We start from the raw sequence: 15,556 nt of genomic DNA on the forward strand, positions 1-15,556 counted from the left end.
GCGGATAGCAAACGAAAGCAAAATGCCAAGGACGCTGTCAAAAACCGGAACGTCTGGGTCAAGAATGTCCACACTCTCTGGGCCTGGCAAGCGACCCAAGAAGGCGCCCAGTTTTCTGTTTTTTTTTTTTTTGCTCCAAGACTCATGCTGTTAGGCCGGTTAGCTCAGTTGGTTAGAGCGTGGTGCTAATAACGCCAAGGTCGCGGGTTCGATCCCCGTACGGGCCAGCCTGCTTTTTCTCTACCTGGGCCGTCAGAACGCGTGGACAACATTGGACGCTGAGCTGCGCTTTTCGGGTTCTTTGCCTACGCTCCCGCCGTCGGAGGAAACCAAGGTCCGGGGACGTTGGGAGGTTCCATGGTGTAATGGTTAGCACTCTGGACTCTGAATCCAGCGATCCGAGTTCAAATCTCGGTGGGACCTTTGGCTGCCTTTTTGCTGTGCCGGAGCGCGCCACGCTGAAGTTCGGCTGCTGCGGCAGCTTGAAATGCATTACAAAAAAAAGGAACGCCCGTGGAGAATTCGGGCATCGATCCCGCTACCTCTCGCATGCTAAGCGAGCGCTCTACCATTTGAGCTAATTCCCCTTGCCGACCTCGTTCCCAGTCCGTCGGGGGCGCGCTTGGAGGGCGGACCGGCAGCTTCCATGGGAAGTGCCCCTCCGCAAAGGTTTGTCAGTTCAACTTGAAAGCTAAAGCTAGACAAAAACATCAGCCAAACTAGCTATCGAGCTAGCGATAGCATTATGCATGCGGTGGGAAGGGCAAGTAGAGAAGGTAACGGGAAAAGCAGATAGCACAAAGGCAGCCTGGATCGACACAAAGCTGATAAGAGCCTGACAAACCGCCGGACGGGCAGGTGTTGCATGAAGGGACCCAGAAGGCCATTGACGTTAACATCTTTTTTGACACTCTCCCAACACCCGCACCCATTCCACCACAGCGTGGTGGCCGGCAACCTGTGTGCGCTTGGGAGGAGGCCTCAGTGGCAGGTAATCTTAAAAACGACCTTACTTTTGACTTATGTCCTTCTTGTTTCAAGCCCTTTTCCTTTGTCCTCAGTGCTCCTGATTCTTAACCTCAGCCCATCCCTGGGACTGAGTCAGCTTCCCAACCACCCTCATGGCCAGCGTCGCCCCGAGAAGACGGCCGGCGCCACGTTTGTCCAAAAAGCTCTTTACAAAAGGTACCAGAGCGTGCCAGACTTATTTAGAGCGGGTCACCTGGTGTAAGCACCTGTACCTTGCCCGTGCCCTTCGATAGCTCAGCTGGTAGAGCGGAGGACTGTAGGTGTCGTCCAGGCTATCCTTAGGTCGCTGGTTCAAGTCCGGCTCGAAGGACAGGCTTTTCCTTCGACCCAGGCCTCAAGCAGACAACACCAAAGTTGCTGCTGCTTAGACGTGCTGATCGCCAGAGCGCCTGCCGCCTGACCCGGAGCTGTGCGGGTCTGCATTTTGGCGCTTGCACTGCAGCGTTACTGTGATTTCCCTTGCCTGCCTCTTTCCCAGCCCTTCGGGGGCGCGCTTGGACGGCAGACCAGCAGCTTACGTTGGAAGCGCCCCTCCACAAAGGTTTGTCAGTTCACGACGTGAAGGCTAAAGCTTGACAAACACGTTAGCCAAACTAGCTATTTAGCTAGAGATAGCATTATGCATGCGGTGGGAAGGGCGTCGGTTGATTTCCCTTGCCTGCCCCTTTCCCAGTCCTTCGGGGGAACGCTTGGACGGCAGACCAGCAGCTGACGTTGGAAGGGCCCCTCCACAAAGGTTTGTCAGTTCACAACGTGAAGGCTAAAGCTTGACAAAAACGTTAGCCAAACTAGCTATTTAGCTAGCGATAGCATTATGCATGCGGTGGGAAGGGCGTCGGTTGATTTCCCTTGCCTGCCCCTTTCCCAGTCCTTCGGGGGAACGCTTGGACGGCAGACCGGCAGCTTACGTTGGAAGCGCCCCTCCACAAAGGTTTGTCAGTTCACGACGTGAAGGCTAAAGCTTGACAAGAACGTTAGCCAAACTAGCTATTTAGCTAGCGATAGCATTATGCATGTGGTGGGAAGGGCGTCGGTTGATTTCCCTTGCCTGCCCCCTTCCCAGTCCTTCGGGGGCGCGCCTGGACGGCAGACCGGCAGCGTCCATGGGAAGTGCCCCTCCACAACGGCTTGTCAGTTCAACTTGAAAGCTAAAGCTTGACAAAAACGTTAGCCAAAGTAGCTTACGGGAAGGTAACGGGAAAAGAAGATAGCACAAAGGCAGCCTGGAACGACACAAAGCTGATAACGGCCCGACACACCGTCGAATGGGCACGTGTTGGATGAAGGGGCCCAGAAGGCCATTGACGTTAAGACCTTTTTGGACACTCTCCCAACACCCCAACACCACGCGTCGGTCGATTTCTCGGCTGAAACTTGCCGACAGGCACGAAAGACGCAGAGGTCTGCTTCACCTGACGTAGGTCCGCAGGCTGTGGTGGCACCGGAGGGAGTCAAAAGCAACTTCCCTGACCGGGAATCGAACCCGGGCCGCGGCGGTGAGAGCGCCGAATCCTAACCACTAGACCACCAGGGAGGTCAAGACTTATCTCCTTGGCCCTGCTGGCGTGGGCCCCCGAGCACAGGGCCCTGCTCGGCATGCACGCCCTCTCGGTGTGCCGGCGCTTTGGTGAAAAGAAGTAACGCCGTCCGAGGTGAAGCTCCAACCCGCCACCCCGAGATGACCGGCCCACATAACCCAGTTGCACGCCGTGGCCTTCGCAGACGTCTGGGTGCCTCCTTGGGTCACCTTCTAGTTGCAGCAAAGCCTTTGCAAACTGTCAAGGATACACAAGTTAGTGAAAACAGCGCACTCTCCCACGTCCAGTATATCAAAGGGAGCTTGGAACAGCATGAAACTCATAACGGCCCGACAAACAGCCCAAGGGGGGAGGTGTCGGATGAGGCCATTGACCTTTTCTGCAGTAGGTTTCACACTTTCCCAACACCCACACCCATTCTGCTGCGGCCAGGGATACACAAGCCATTGACAAGAGTGCATGTCCTGTCCCCAAAACTGAAAAAAAAAGCAGCACACTCGTTCTTTGATGGTCAAGGATGCCAACGAGCGGCAAAAAGGTGCAGCTGCTCCCCGTCGGGGAATCGAACCCCGGTCTCCCGCGTGACAGGCGGGGATACTCACCACTATACTAACGAGGACACGGCGCCGGTGGCTTGAAGCGGATAGCAAACGAAAGCAAAATGCCAAGGACGCTGTCAAAAACCGGAACGTCTGGGTCAAGAATGTCCACACTCTCTGGGCCTGGCAAGCGACCCAAGAAGGCGCCCAGTTTTTTTTTTTTTTTTTTTTTGCTCCAAGACTCATGCTGTTAGGCCGGTTAGCTCAGTTGGTCAGAGCGTGGTGCTAATAACGCCAAGGTCGCGGGTTCGATCCCCGTACGGGCCAGCCTGCTTTTTCTCTACCTGGGCCGTCAGAACGCTTGGACGCTGAGCTGCGCTTTTCGGGTTCTTTGCCTACGCTCCCGCCGTCGGAGGAAACCAAGGTCCGGGGACGTTGGGAGGTTCCATGGTGTAATGGTTAGCACTCTGGACTCTGAATCCAGCGATCCGAGTTCAAATCTCGGTGGGACCTTTGGCTGCCTTTTTGCTGTGCCGGAGCGCGCCACGCTGAAGTTCGGCTGCTGCGGCAGCTTGAAATGCATTACAAAAAAAAGGAACGCCCGTGGAGAATGCGGGCATCGATCCCGCTACCTCTCGCATGCTAAGCGAGCGCTCTACCATTTGAGCTAATTCCCCTTGCCGACCTCGTCCCCAGTCCGTCGGGGGCGCGCTTGGAGGGCGGACCGGCAGCTTCCATGGGAAGTGCCCCTCCGCAAAGGTTTGTCAGTTCAACTTGAAAGCTAAAGCTAGACAAAAACATCAGCCAAACTAGCTATCGAGCTAGCGATAGCATTATGCATGCGGTGGGAAGGGCAAGTAGAGAAGGTAACGGGAAAAGCAGATAGCACAAAGGCAGCCTGGATCGACACAAAGCTGATAAGAGCCTGACAAACCGCCGGACGGGCAGGTGTTGCATGAAGGGACCCAGAAGGCCATTGACGTTAACATCTTTTTTGACACTCTCCCAACACCCGCACCCATTCCACCACAGCGTGGTGGCCGGCAACCTGTGTGCGCTTGGGAGGAGGCCTCAGTGGCAGGTAATCTTAAAAACGACCTTACTTTTGACTTATGTCCTTCTTGTTTCAAGCCCTTTTCCTTTGTCCTCAGTGCTCCTGATTCTTAACCTCAGCCCATCCCTGGGACTGAGTCAGCTTCCCAACCACCCTCATGGCCAGCGTCGCCCCGAGAAGACGGCCGGCGCCACGTTTGTCCAAAAAGCTCTTTACAAAAGGTACCAGAGCGTGCCAGACTTATTTAGAGCGGGTCACCTGGTGTAAGCACCTGTACCTTGCCCGTGCCCTTCGATAGCTCAGCTGGTAGAGCGGAGGACTGTAGGTGTCGTCCAGGCTATCCTTAGGTCGCTGGTTCAAGTCCGGCTCGAAGGACAGGCTTTTCCTTCGACCCAGGCCTCAAGCAGACAACACCAAAGTTGCTGCTGCTTAGACGTGCTGATCGCCAGAGCGCCTGCCGCCTGACCCGGAGCTGTGCGGGTCTGCATTTTGGCGCTTGCACTGCAGCGTTACTGTGATTTCCCTTGCCTGCCTCTTTCCCAGCCCTTCGGGGGCGCGCTTGGACGGCAGACCAGCAGCTTACGTTGGAAGCGCCCCTCCACAAAGGTTTGTCAGTTCACGACGTGAAGGCTAAAGCTTGACAAAAACGTTAGCCAAACTAGCTATTTAGCTAGAGATAGCCTTATGCATGCGGTGGGAAGGGCGTCGGTTGATTTCCCTTGCCTGCCCCTTTCCCAGTCCTTCGGGGGAACGCTTGGACGGCAGACCAGCAGCTGACGTTGGAAGGGCCCCTCCACAAAGGTTTGTCAGTTCACAACGTGAAGGCTAAAGCTTGACAAAAACGTTAGCCAAACTAGCTATTTAGCTAGCGATAGCATTATGCATGCGGTGGGAAGGGCGTCGGTTGATTTCCCTTGCCTGCCCCTTTCCCAGTCCTTCGGGGGAACGCTTGGACGGCAGACCGGCAGCTTACGTTGGAAGCGCCCCTCCACAAAGGTTTGTCAGTTCACGACGTGAAGGCTAAAGCTTGACAAGAACGTTAGCCAAACTAGCTATTTAGCTAGCGATAGCATTATGCATGTGGTGGGAAGGGCGTCGGTTGATTTCCCTTGCCTGCCCCCTTCCCAGTCCTTCGGGGGCGCGCCTGGACGGCAGACCGGCAGCGTCCATGGGAAGTGCCCCTCCACAACGGCTTGTCAGTTCAACTTGAAAGCTAAAGCTTGACAAAAACGTTAGCCAAAGTAGCTTACGGGAAGGTAACGGGAAAAGAAGATAGCACAAAGGCAGCCTGGAACGACACAAAGCTGATAACGGCCCGACACACCGTCGAATGGGCACGTGTTGGATGAAGGGGCCCAGAAGGCCATTGACGTTAAGACCTTTTTGGACACTCTCCCAACACCCCAACACCACGCGTCGGTCGATTTCTCGGCTGAAACTTGCCGACAGGCACGAAAGACGCAGAGGTCTGCTTCACCTGACGTAGGTCCGCAGGCTGTGGTGGCACCGGAGGGAGTCAAAAGCAACTTCCCTGACCGGGAATCGAACCCGGGCCGCGGCGGTGAGAGCGCCGAATCCTAACCACTAGACCACCAGGGAGGTCAAGACTTATCTCCTTGGCCCTGCTGGCGTGGGCCCCCGAGCACAGGGCCCTGCTCGGCATGCACGCCCTCTCGGTGTGCCGGCGCTTTGGTGAAAAGAAGTAACGCCGTCCGAGGTGAAGCTCCAACCCGCCACCCCGAGATGACCGGCCCACATAACCCAGTTGCACGCCGTGGCCTTCGCAGACGTCTGGGTGCCTCCTTGGGTCACCTTCTAGTTGCAGCAAAGCCTTTGCAAACTGTCAAGGATACACAAGTTAGTGAAAACAGCGCACTCTCCCACGTCCAGTATATCAAAGGGAGCTTGGAACAGCATGAAACTCATAACGGCCCGACAAACAGCCCAAGGGGGGAGGTGTCGGATGAGGCCATTGACCTTTTCTGCAGTAGGTTTCACACTTTCCCAACACCCACACCCATTCTGCTGCGGCCAGGGATACACAAGCCATTGACAAGAGTGCATGTCCTGTCCCCAAAACTGAAAAAAAAAGCAGCACACTCGTTCTTTGATGGTCAAGGATGCCAACGAGCGGCAAAAAGGTGCAGCTGCTCCCCGTCGGGGAATCGAACCCCGGTCTCCCGCGTGACAGGCGGGGATACTCACCACTATACTAACGAGGACACGGTGCCGGTGGTTTGAAGCGGATAGCAAACGAAAGCAAAATGCCAAGGACGCTGTCAAAAACCGGAACGTCTGGGTCAAGAATGTCCACACTCTCTGGGCCTGGCAAGCGACCCAAGAAGGCGCCCAGTTTTTTTTTTTTTTTTTTTTGCTCCAAGACTCATGCTGTTAGGCCGGTTAGCTCAGTTGGTTAGAGCGTGGTGCTAATGACGCCAAGGTCGCGGGTTCGATCCCCGTACGGGCCAGCCTGCTTTTTCTCTACCTGGGCCGTCAGAACGCGTGGACAACATTGGACGCTGAGCTGCGCTTTTCGGGTTCTTTGCCTACGCTCCCGCCGTCGGAGGAAACCAAGGTCCGGGGACGTTGGGAGGTTCCATGGTGTAATGGTTAGCACTCTGGACTCTGAATCCAGCGATCCGAGTTCAAATCTCGGTGGGACCTTTGGCTGCCTTTTTGCTGTGCCGGAGCGCGCCACGCTGAAGTTCGGCTGCTGCGGCAGCTTGAAATGCATTACAAAAAAAAGGAACGCCCGTGGAGAATGCGGGCATCGATCCCACTACCTCTCGCATGCTAAGCGAGCGCTCTACCATTTGAGCTAATTCCCCTTGCCGACCTCGTCCCCAGTCCGTCGGGGGCGCGCTTGGAGGGCGGACCGGCAGCTTCCATGGGAAGTGCCCCTCCGCAAAGGTTTGTCAGTTCAACTTGAAAGCTAAAGCTAGACAAAAACATCAGCCAAACTAGCTATCGAGCTAGCGATAGCATTATGCATGCGGTGGGAAGGGCAAGTAGAGAAGGTAACGGGAAAAGCAGATAGCACAAAGGCAGCCTGGATCGACACAAAGCTGATAAGAGCCTGACAAACCGCCGGACGGGCAGGTGTTGCATGAAGGGACCCAGAAGGCCATTGACGTTAACATCTTTTTTGACACTCTCCCAACACCCGCACCCATTCCACCACAGCGTGGTGGCCGGCAACCTGTGTGCGCTTGGGAGGAGGCCTCAGTGGCAGGTAATCTTAAAAACGACCTTACTTTTGACTTATGTCCTTCTTGTTTCAAGCCCTTTTCCTTTGTCCTCAGTGCTCCTGATTCTTAACCTCAGCCCATCCCTGGGACTGAGTCAGCTTCCCAACCACCCTCATGGCCAGCGTCGCCCCGAGAAGACGGCCGGCGCCACGTTTGTCCAAAAAGCTCTTTACAAAAGGTACCAGAGCGTGCCAGACTTATTTAGAGCGGGTCACCTGGTGTAAGCACCTGTACCTTGCCCGTGCCCTTCGATAGCTCAGCTGGTAGAGCGGAGGACTGTAGGTGTCGTCCAGGCTATCCTTAGGTCGCTGGTTCAAGTCCGGCTCGAAGGACAGGCTTTTCCTTCGACCCAGGCCTCAAGCAGACAACACCAAAGTTGCTGCTGCTTAGACGTGCTGATCGCCAGAGCGCCTGCCGCCTGACCCGGAGCTGTGCGGGTCTGCATTTTTGGCGCTTGCACTGCAGCGTTACTGTGATTTCCCTTGCCTGCCTCTTTCCCAGCCCTTCGGGGGCGCGCTTGGACGGCAGACCAGCAGCTTACGTTGGAAGCGCCCCTCCACAAAGGTTTGTCAGTTCACGACGTGAAGGCTAAAGCTTGACAAACACGTTAGCCAAACTAGCTATTTAGCTAGAGATAGCCTTATGCATGCGGTGGGAAGGGCGTCGGTTGATTTCCCTTGCCTGCCCCTTTCCCAGTCCTTCGGGGGAACGCTTGGACGGCAGACCAGCAGCTGACGTTGGAAGGGCCCCTCCACAAAGGTTTGTCAGTTCACAACGTGAAGGCTAAAGCTTGACAAAAACGTTAGCCAAACTAGCTATTTAGCTAGCGATAGCATTATGCATGCGGTGGGAAGGGCGTCGGTTGATTTCCCTTGCCTGCCCCTTTCCCAGTCCTTCGGGGGAACGCTTGGACGGCAGACCGGCAGCTTACGTTGGAAGCGCCCCTCCACAAAGGTTTGTCAGTTCACGACGTGAAGGCTAAAGCTTGACAAGAACGTTAGCCAAACTAGCTATTTAGCTAGCGATAGCATTATGCATGTGGTGGGAAGGGCGTCGGTTGATTTCCCTTGCCTGCCCCCTTCCCAGTCCTTCGGGGGCGCGCCTGGACGGCAGACCGGCAGCGTCCATGGGAAGTGCCCCTCCACAACGGCTTGTCAGTTCAACTTGAAAGCTAAAGCTTGACAAAAACGTTAGCCAAAGTAGCTTACGGGAAGGTAACGGGAAAAGAAGATAGCACAAAGGCAGCCTGGAACGACACAAAGCTGATAACGGCCCGACACACCGTCGAATGGGCACGTGTTGGATGAAGGGGCCCAGAAGGCCATTGACGTTAAGACCTTTTTGGACACTCTCCCAACACCCCAACACCACGCGTCGGTCGATTTCTCGGCTGAAACTTGCCGACAGGCACGAAAGACGCAGAGGTCTGCTTCACCTGACGTAGGTCCGCAGGCTGTGGTGGCACCGGAGGGAGTCAAAAGCAACTTCCCTGACCGGGAATCGAACCCGGGCCGCGGCGGTGAGAGCGCCGAATCCTAACCACTAGACCACCAGGGAGGTCAAGACTTATCTCCTTGGCCCTGCTGGCGTGGGCCCCCGAGCACAGGGCCCTGCTCGGCATGCACGCCCTCTCGGTGTGCCGGCGCTTTGGTGAAAAGAAGTAACGCCGTCCGAGGTGAAGCTCCAACCCGCCACCCCGAGATGACCGGCCCACATAACCCAGTTGCACGCCGTGGCCTTCGCAGACGTCTGGGTGCCTCCTTGGGTCACCTTCTAGTTGCAGCAAAGCCTTTGCAAACTGTCAAGGATACACAAGTTAGTGAAAACAGCGCACTCTCCCACGTCCAGTATATCAAAGGGAGCTTGGAACAGCATGAAACTCATAACGGCCCGACAAACAGCCCAAGGGGGGAGGTGTCGGATGAGGCCATTGACCTTTTCTGCAGTAGGTTTCACACTTTCCCAACACCCACACCCATTCTGCTGCGGCCAGGGATACACAAGCCATTGACAAGAGTGCATGTCCTGTCCCCAAAACTGAAAAAAAAAGCAGCACACTCGTTCTTTGATGGTCAAGGATGCCAACGAGCGGCAAAAAGGTGCAGCTGCTCCCCGTCGGGGAATCGAACCCCGGTCTCCCGCGTGACAGGCGGGGATACTCACCACTATACTAACGAGGACACGGCGCCGGTGGCTTGAAGCGGATAGCAAACGAAAGCAAAATGCCAAGGACGCTGTCAAAAACCGGAACGTCTGGGTCAAGAATGTCCACACTCTCTGGGCCTGGCAAGCGACCCAAGAAGGCGCCCAGTTTTCTGTTTTTTTTTTTTTTTGCTCCAAGACTCATGCTGTTAGGCCGGTTAGCTCAGTTGGTTAGAGCGTGGTGCTAATAACGCCAAGGTCGCGGGTTCGATCCCCGTACGGGCCAGCCTGCTTTTTCTCTACCTGGGCCGTCAGAACGCGTGGACAACATTGGACGCTGAGCTGCGCTTTTCGGGTTCTTTGCCTACGCTCCCGCCGTCGGAGGAAACCAAGGTCCGGGGACGTTGGGAGGTTCCATGGTGTAATGGTTAGCACTCTGGACTCTGAATCCAGCGATCCGAGTTCAAATCTCGGTGGGACCTTTGGCTGCCTTTTTGCTGTGCCGGAGCGCGCCACGCTGAAGTTCGGCTGCTGCGGCAGCTTGAAATGCATTACAAAAAAAAGGAACGCCCGTGGAGAATGCGGGCATCGATCCCGCTACCTCTCGCATGCTAAGCGAGCGCTCTACCATTTGAGCTAATTCCCCTTGCCGACCTCGTTCCCAGTCCGTCGGGGGCGCGCTTGGAGGGCGGACCGGCAGCTTCCATGGGAAGTGCCCCTCCGCAAAGGTTTGTCAGTTCAACTTGAAAGCTAAAGCTAGACAAAAACATCAGCCAAACTAGCTATCGAGCTAGCGATAGCATTATGCATGCGGTGGGAAGGGCAAGTAGAGAAGGTAACGGGAAAAGCAGATAGCACAAAGGCAGCCTGGATCGACACAAAGCTGATAACAGCCTGACAAACCGCCGGACGGGCAGGTGTTGCATGAAGGGACCCAGAAGGCCATTGACGTTAACATCTTTTTTGACACTCTCCCAACACCCGCACCCATTCCACCACAGCATGGTGGCCGGCAACCTGTGTGCGCTTGGGAGGAGGCCTCAGTGGCAGGTAATCTTAAAAACGACCTTACTTTTGACTTATGTCCTTCTTGTTTCAAGCCCTTTTCCTTTGTCCTCAGTGCTCCTGATTCTTAACCTCAGCCCATCCCTGGGACTGAGTCAGCTTCCCAACCACCCTCATGGCCAGCGTCGCCCCGAGAAGACGGCCGGCGCCACGTTTGTCCAAAAAGCTCTTTACAAAAGGTACCAGAGCGTGCCAGACTTATTTAGAGCGGGTCACCTGGTGTAAGCACCTGTACCTTGCCCGTGCCCTTCGATAGCTCAGCTGGTAGAGCGGAGGACTGTAGGTGTCGTCCAGGCTATCCTTAGGTCGCTGGTTCAAGTCCGGCTCGAAGGACAGGCTTTTCCTTCGACCCAGGCCTCAAGCAGACAACACCAAAGTTGCTGCTGCTTAGACGTGCTGATCGCCAGAGCGCCTGCCGCCTGACCCGGAGCTGTGCGGGTCTGCATTTTGGCGCTTGCACTGCAGCGTTACTGTGATTTCCCTTGCCTGCCTCTTTCCCAGCCCTTGGACGGCAGACCAGCAGCTTACGTTGGAAGCGCCCCTCCACAAAGGTTTGTCAGTTCACGACGTGAAGGCTAAAGCTTGACAAACACGTTAGCCAAACTAGCTATTTAGCTAGAGATAGCCTTATGCATGCGGTGGGAAGGGCGTCGGTTGATTTCCCTTGCCTGCCCCTTTCCCAGTCCTTCGGGGGAACGCTTGGACGGCAGACCAGCAGCTTACGTTGGAAGGGCCCCTCCACAAAGGTTTGTCAGTTCACAACGTGAAGGCTAAAGCTTGACAAAAACGTTAGCCAAACTAGCTATTTAGCTAGCGATAGCATTATGCATGCGGTGGGAAGGGCGTCGGTTGATTTCCCTTGCCTGCCCCTTTCCCAGTCCTTCGGGGGAACGCTTGGACGGCAGACCGGCAGCTTACGTTGGAAGCGCCCCTCCACAAAGGTTTGTCAGTTCACAACGTGAAGGCTAAAGCTTGAGAAGAACGTTAGCCAAAGTAGCTATTTAGCTAGCGATAGCATTATGCATGTGGTGGGAAGGGCGTCGGTTGATTTCCCTTGCCTGCCCCCTTCCCAGTCCTTCGGGGGCGCGCCTGGACGGCAGACCGGCAGCGTCCATGGGAAGTGCCCCTCCACAACGGCTTGTCAGTTCAACTTGAGAGCTAAAGCTTGACAAAAACGTTAGCCAAAGTAGCTTACGGGAAGGTAACGGGAAAAGAAGATAGCACAAAGGCAGCCTGGAACGACACAAAGCTGATAACGGCCCGACACACCGTCGAATGGGCACGTGTAGGATGAAGGGGCCCAGAAGGCCATTGACGTTAAGACCTTTTTGGACACTCTCCCAACACCCCAACACCACGCGTCGGTCGATTTCTCGGCTGAAACTTGCCGACAGGCACGAAAGACGCAGAGGTCTGCTTCACCTGACGTAGGTCCGCAGGCTGTGGTGGCACCGGAGGGAGTCAAAAGCAACTTCCCTGACCAGGAATCGAACCCGGGCCGCGGCGGTGAGAGCGCCGAATCCTAACCACTAGACCACCAGGGAGGTCAAGACTTATCTCCTGCTCGGCATGCACGCCCTCTCGGTGTGCCGGCGCTTTGGTGAAAAGAAGTAACGCCGTCCGAGGTGAAGCTCCAACCCGCCACCCCGAGATTACCGGCCCACATAACCCAGTTGCACGCCGTGGCCTTCGCAGACGTCTGGGTGCCTCCTTGGGTCACCTTCTAGTTGCAGCAAAGCCTTTGCAAACTGTCAAGGATACACAAGTTAGTGAAAACAGCGCACTCTCCCACGTCCAGTATATCAAAGGGAGCTTGGAACAGCATGAAACTCATAACGGCCCGACAAACAGCCCAAGGGGGGAGGTGTCGGATGAGGCCATTGACCTTTTCTGCAGTAGGTTTCACACTTTCCCAACACCCACACCCATTCTGCTGCGGCCAGGGATACACAAGCCATTGACAAGAGTGCATGTCCTGTCCCCAAAACTGAAAAAAAAAGCAGCACACTCGTTCTTTGATGGTCAAGGATGCCAACGAGCGGCAAAAAGGTGCAGCTGCTCCCCGTCGGGGAATCGAACCCCGGTCTCCCGCGTGACAGGCGGGGATACTCACCACTATACTAACGAGGACACGGTGCCGGTGGTTTGAAGCGGATAGCAAACGAAAGCAAAATGCCAAGGACGCTGTCAAAAACCGGAACGTCTGGGTCAAGAATGTCCACACTCTCTGGGCCTGGCAAGCGACCCAAGAAGGCGCCCAGTTTTTTTTTTTTTTTTTTGCTCCAAGACTCATGCTGTTAGGCCGGTTAGCTCAGTTGGTTAGAGCGTGGTGCTAATGACGCCAAGGTCGCGGGTTCGATCCCCGTACGGGCCAGCCTGCTTTTTCTCTACCTGGGCCGTCAGAACGCGTGGACAACATTGGACGCTGAGCTGCGCTTTTCGGGTTCTTTGCCTACGCTCCCGCCGTCGGAGGAAACCAAGGTCCGGGGACGTTGGGAGGTTCCATGGTGTAATGGTTAGCACTCTGGACTCTGAATCCAGCGATCCGAGTTCAAATCTCGGTGGGACCTTTGGCTGCCTTTTTGCTGTGCCGGAGCGCGCCACGCTGAAGTTCGGCTGCTGCGGCAGCTTGAAATGCATTACAAAAAAAAGGAACGCCCGTGGAGAATGCGGGCATCGATCCCGCTACCTCTCGCATGCTAAGCAAGCGCTCTACCATTTGAGCTAATTCCCCTTGCCGACCTCGTCCCCAGTCCGTCGGGGGCGCGCTTGGAGGGCGGACCGGCAGCTTCCATGGGAAGTGCCCCTCCGCAAAGGTTTGTCAGTTCAACTTGAAAGCTAAAGCTAGACAAAAACATCAGCCAAACTAGCTATCGAGCTAGCGATAGCATTATGCATGCGGTGGGAAGGGCAAGTAGAGAAGGTAACGGGAAAAGCAGATAGCACAAAGGCAGCCTGGATCGACACAAAGCTGATAAGAGCCTGACAAACCGCCGGACGGGCAGGTGTTGCATGAAGGGACCCAGAAGGCCATTGACGTTAACATCTTTTTTGACACTCTCCCAACACCCGCACCCATTCCACCACAGCGTGGTGGCCGGCAACCTGTGTGCGCTTGGGAGGAGGCCTCAGTGGCAGGTAATCTTAAAAACGACCTTACTTTTGACTTATGTCCTTCTTGTTTCAAGCCCTTTTCCTTTGTCCTCAGTGCTCCTGATTCTTAACCTCAGCCCATCCCTGGGACTGAGTCAGCTTCCCAACCACCCTCATGGCCAGCGTCGCCCCGAGAAGACGGCCGGCGCCACGTTTGTCCAAAAAGCTCTTTACAAAAGGTACCAGAGCGTGCCAGACTTATTTAGAGCGGGTCACCTGGTGTAAGCACCTGTACCTTGCCCGTGCCCTTCGATAGCTCAGCTGGTAGAGCGGAGGACTGTAGGTGTCGTCCAGGCTATCCTTAGGTCGCTGGTTCAAGTCCGGCTCGAAGGACAGGCTTTTCCTTTGACCCAGGCCTCAAGCAGACAACACCAAAGTTGCTGCTGCTTAGACGTGCTGATCGCCAGAGCGCCTGCCGCCTGACCCGGAGCTGTGCGGGTCTGCATTTTGGCGCTTGCACTGCAGCGTTACTGTGATTTCCCTTGCCTGCCTCTTTCCCAGCCCTTCGGGGGCGCGCTTGGACGGCAGACCAGCAGCTTACGTTGGAAGCGCCCCTCCACAAAGGTTTGTCAGTTCACGACGTGAAGGCTAAAGCTTGACAAACACGTTAGCCAAACTAGCTATTTAGCTAGAGATAGCCTTATGCATGCGGTGGGAAGGGCGTCGGTTGATTTCCCTTGCCTGCCCCTTTCCCAGTCCTTCGGGGGAACGCTTGGACGGCAGACCAGCAGCTGACGTTGGAAGGGCCCCTCCACAAAGGTTTGTCAGTTCACAACGTGAAGGCTAAAGCTTGACAAAAACGTTAGCCAAACTAGCTATTTAGCTAGCGATAGCATTATGCATGCGGTGGGAAGGGCGTCGGTTGATTTCCCTTGCCTGCCCCTTTCCCAGTCCTTCGGGGGAACGCTTGGACGGCAGACCGGCAGCTTACGTTGGAAGCGCCCCTCCACAAAGGTTTGTCAGTTCACGACGTGAAGGCTAAAGCTTGACAAGAACGTTAGCCAAACTAGCTATTTAGCTAGCGATAGCATTATGCATGTGGTGGGAAGGGCGTCGGTTGATTTCCCTTGCCTGCCCCCTTCCCAGTCCTTCGGGGGCGCGCCTGGACGGCAGACCGGCAGCGTCCATGGGAAGTGCCCCTCCACAACGGCTTGTCAGTTCAACTTGAAAGCTAAAGCTTGACAAAAACGTTAGCCAAAGTAGCTTACGGGAAGGTAACGGGAAAAGAAGATAGCACAAAGGCAGCCTGGAACGACACAAAGCTGATAACGGCCCGACACACCGTCGAATGGGCACGTGTTGGATGAAGGGGCCCAGAAGGCCATTGACGTTAAGACCTTTTTGGACACTCTCCCAACACCCCAACACCACGCGTCGGTCGATTTCTCGGCTGAAACTTGCCGACAGGCACGAAAGACGCAGAGGTCTGCTTCACCTGACGTAGGTCCGCAGGCTGTGGTGGCACCGGAGGGAGTCAAAAGCAACTTCCCTGACCGGGAATCGAACCCGGGCCGCGGCGGTGAGAGCGCCGAATCCTAACCACTAGACCACCAGGGAGGTCAAGACTTATCTCCTTGGCCCTGCTGGCGTGGGCCCCCGAGCACAGGGCCCTGCTCGGCATGCACGCCCTCTCGGTGTGCCGGCGCTTTGGTGAAAAGAAGTAACGCCGTCCGAGGTGAAGCTCCAACCCGCCACCCCGAGATGACCGGCCCACATAACCCAGTTGCACGCCGTGGCCTTCGCAGACGTCTGGGTGCCTCCTTGGGTCACCTTCTAGTTGCAGCAAAG

At 55.7% G+C, this 15,556-nt stretch overlaps 29 non-coding genes across 29 annotated transcripts; 15 read left to right on the top strand and 14 right to left on the bottom strand.

Moving 5' to 3' along the window:
• Positions 1 to 153: 153 nt before the first annotated feature.
• On the top strand, positions 154 to 227 carry trnai-aau (transfer RNA isoleucine (anticodon AAU)). The gene has a single exon. It is a non-coding gene; the product is annotated as a tRNA-Ile (tRNA).
• Positions 228 to 351: 124 nt separating this feature from the next.
• Positions 352 to 423, top strand: trnaq-cug (transfer RNA glutamine (anticodon CUG)). The gene has a single exon. It is a non-coding gene; the product is annotated as a tRNA-Gln (tRNA).
• Positions 424 to 514: 91 nt separating this feature from the next.
• On the bottom strand, positions 515 to 587 carry trnaa-agc (transfer RNA alanine (anticodon AGC)). The gene has a single exon. It is a non-coding gene; the product is annotated as a tRNA-Ala (tRNA).
• A 665-nt stretch (positions 588 to 1,252) lies between these two features.
• trnay-gua (transfer RNA tyrosine (anticodon GUA)) lies at positions 1,253 to 1,339 on the top strand. The gene is given in 2 exon segments: positions 1,253 to 1,289; positions 1,304 to 1,339. It is a non-coding gene; the product is annotated as a tRNA-Tyr (tRNA).
• Positions 1,340 to 2,491: 1,152 nt separating this feature from the next.
• Positions 2,492 to 2,563, bottom strand: trnae-cuc (transfer RNA glutamic acid (anticodon CUC)). Its single transcript has one exon. It is a non-coding gene; the product is annotated as a tRNA-Glu (tRNA).
• Positions 2,564 to 3,114: 551 nt separating this feature from the next.
• trnad-guc (transfer RNA aspartic acid (anticodon GUC)) lies at positions 3,115 to 3,186 on the bottom strand. The gene has a single exon. It is a non-coding gene; the product is annotated as a tRNA-Asp (tRNA).
• Positions 3,187 to 3,359: 173 nt separating this feature from the next.
• Positions 3,360 to 3,433, top strand: trnai-aau (transfer RNA isoleucine (anticodon AAU)). The gene has a single exon. It is a non-coding gene; the product is annotated as a tRNA-Ile (tRNA).
• A 114-nt stretch (positions 3,434 to 3,547) lies between these two features.
• On the top strand, positions 3,548 to 3,619 carry trnaq-cug (transfer RNA glutamine (anticodon CUG)). Its single transcript has one exon. It is a non-coding gene; the product is annotated as a tRNA-Gln (tRNA).
• Positions 3,620 to 3,710: 91 nt separating this feature from the next.
• trnaa-agc (transfer RNA alanine (anticodon AGC)) lies at positions 3,711 to 3,783 on the bottom strand. Its single transcript has one exon. It is a non-coding gene; the product is annotated as a tRNA-Ala (tRNA).
• A 665-nt stretch (positions 3,784 to 4,448) lies between these two features.
• On the top strand, positions 4,449 to 4,535 carry trnay-gua (transfer RNA tyrosine (anticodon GUA)). Its single transcript is given in 2 exon segments — positions 4,449 to 4,485; positions 4,500 to 4,535. It is a non-coding gene; the product is annotated as a tRNA-Tyr (tRNA).
• A 1,152-nt stretch (positions 4,536 to 5,687) lies between these two features.
• trnae-cuc (transfer RNA glutamic acid (anticodon CUC)) lies at positions 5,688 to 5,759 on the bottom strand. Its single transcript has one exon. It is a non-coding gene; the product is annotated as a tRNA-Glu (tRNA).
• Positions 5,760 to 6,310: 551 nt separating this feature from the next.
• Positions 6,311 to 6,382, bottom strand: trnad-guc (transfer RNA aspartic acid (anticodon GUC)). The gene has a single exon. It is a non-coding gene; the product is annotated as a tRNA-Asp (tRNA).
• A 172-nt stretch (positions 6,383 to 6,554) lies between these two features.
• trnai-aau (transfer RNA isoleucine (anticodon AAU)) lies at positions 6,555 to 6,628 on the top strand. The gene has a single exon. It is a non-coding gene; the product is annotated as a tRNA-Ile (tRNA).
• A 124-nt stretch (positions 6,629 to 6,752) lies between these two features.
• Positions 6,753 to 6,824, top strand: trnaq-cug (transfer RNA glutamine (anticodon CUG)). The gene has a single exon. It is a non-coding gene; the product is annotated as a tRNA-Gln (tRNA).
• A 91-nt stretch (positions 6,825 to 6,915) lies between these two features.
• trnaa-agc (transfer RNA alanine (anticodon AGC)) lies at positions 6,916 to 6,988 on the bottom strand. The gene has a single exon. It is a non-coding gene; the product is annotated as a tRNA-Ala (tRNA).
• Positions 6,989 to 7,653: 665 nt separating this feature from the next.
• On the top strand, positions 7,654 to 7,740 carry trnay-gua (transfer RNA tyrosine (anticodon GUA)). Its single transcript is given in 2 exon segments — positions 7,654 to 7,690; positions 7,705 to 7,740. It is a non-coding gene; the product is annotated as a tRNA-Tyr (tRNA).
• Positions 7,741 to 8,893: 1,153 nt separating this feature from the next.
• trnae-cuc (transfer RNA glutamic acid (anticodon CUC)) lies at positions 8,894 to 8,965 on the bottom strand. The gene has a single exon. It is a non-coding gene; the product is annotated as a tRNA-Glu (tRNA).
• A 551-nt stretch (positions 8,966 to 9,516) lies between these two features.
• On the bottom strand, positions 9,517 to 9,588 carry trnad-guc (transfer RNA aspartic acid (anticodon GUC)). Its single transcript has one exon. It is a non-coding gene; the product is annotated as a tRNA-Asp (tRNA).
• Positions 9,589 to 9,762: 174 nt separating this feature from the next.
• trnai-aau (transfer RNA isoleucine (anticodon AAU)) lies at positions 9,763 to 9,836 on the top strand. The gene has a single exon. It is a non-coding gene; the product is annotated as a tRNA-Ile (tRNA).
• A 124-nt stretch (positions 9,837 to 9,960) lies between these two features.
• On the top strand, positions 9,961 to 10,032 carry trnaq-cug (transfer RNA glutamine (anticodon CUG)). Its single transcript has one exon. It is a non-coding gene; the product is annotated as a tRNA-Gln (tRNA).
• A 91-nt stretch (positions 10,033 to 10,123) lies between these two features.
• trnaa-agc (transfer RNA alanine (anticodon AGC)) lies at positions 10,124 to 10,196 on the bottom strand. Its single transcript has one exon. It is a non-coding gene; the product is annotated as a tRNA-Ala (tRNA).
• A 665-nt stretch (positions 10,197 to 10,861) lies between these two features.
• On the top strand, positions 10,862 to 10,948 carry trnay-gua (transfer RNA tyrosine (anticodon GUA)). Its single transcript is given in 2 exon segments — positions 10,862 to 10,898; positions 10,913 to 10,948. It is a non-coding gene; the product is annotated as a tRNA-Tyr (tRNA).
• Positions 10,949 to 12,087: 1,139 nt separating this feature from the next.
• On the bottom strand, positions 12,088 to 12,159 carry trnae-cuc (transfer RNA glutamic acid (anticodon CUC)). The gene has a single exon. It is a non-coding gene; the product is annotated as a tRNA-Glu (tRNA).
• A 514-nt stretch (positions 12,160 to 12,673) lies between these two features.
• Positions 12,674 to 12,745, bottom strand: trnad-guc (transfer RNA aspartic acid (anticodon GUC)). Its single transcript has one exon. It is a non-coding gene; the product is annotated as a tRNA-Asp (tRNA).
• A 170-nt stretch (positions 12,746 to 12,915) lies between these two features.
• On the top strand, positions 12,916 to 12,989 carry trnai-aau (transfer RNA isoleucine (anticodon AAU)). Its single transcript has one exon. It is a non-coding gene; the product is annotated as a tRNA-Ile (tRNA).
• Positions 12,990 to 13,113: 124 nt separating this feature from the next.
• trnaq-cug (transfer RNA glutamine (anticodon CUG)) lies at positions 13,114 to 13,185 on the top strand. Its single transcript has one exon. It is a non-coding gene; the product is annotated as a tRNA-Gln (tRNA).
• Positions 13,186 to 13,276: 91 nt separating this feature from the next.
• trnaa-agc (transfer RNA alanine (anticodon AGC)) lies at positions 13,277 to 13,349 on the bottom strand. The gene has a single exon. It is a non-coding gene; the product is annotated as a tRNA-Ala (tRNA).
• Positions 13,350 to 14,014: 665 nt separating this feature from the next.
• On the top strand, positions 14,015 to 14,101 carry trnay-gua (transfer RNA tyrosine (anticodon GUA)). Its single transcript is given in 2 exon segments — positions 14,015 to 14,051; positions 14,066 to 14,101. It is a non-coding gene; the product is annotated as a tRNA-Tyr (tRNA).
• Positions 14,102 to 15,253: 1,152 nt separating this feature from the next.
• Positions 15,254 to 15,325, bottom strand: trnae-cuc (transfer RNA glutamic acid (anticodon CUC)). Its single transcript has one exon. It is a non-coding gene; the product is annotated as a tRNA-Glu (tRNA).
• Between the last annotated feature and the right edge of the window lie 231 nt (positions 15,326 to 15,556).

The sequence above is a fragment of the Chanos chanos genome, chromosome 11 (genome assembly GCF_902362185.1).
Source record: "Chanos chanos chromosome 11, fChaCha1.1, whole genome shotgun sequence".
NCBI lineage: Eukaryota > Metazoa > Chordata > Actinopteri > Gonorynchiformes > Chanidae > Chanos > Chanos chanos.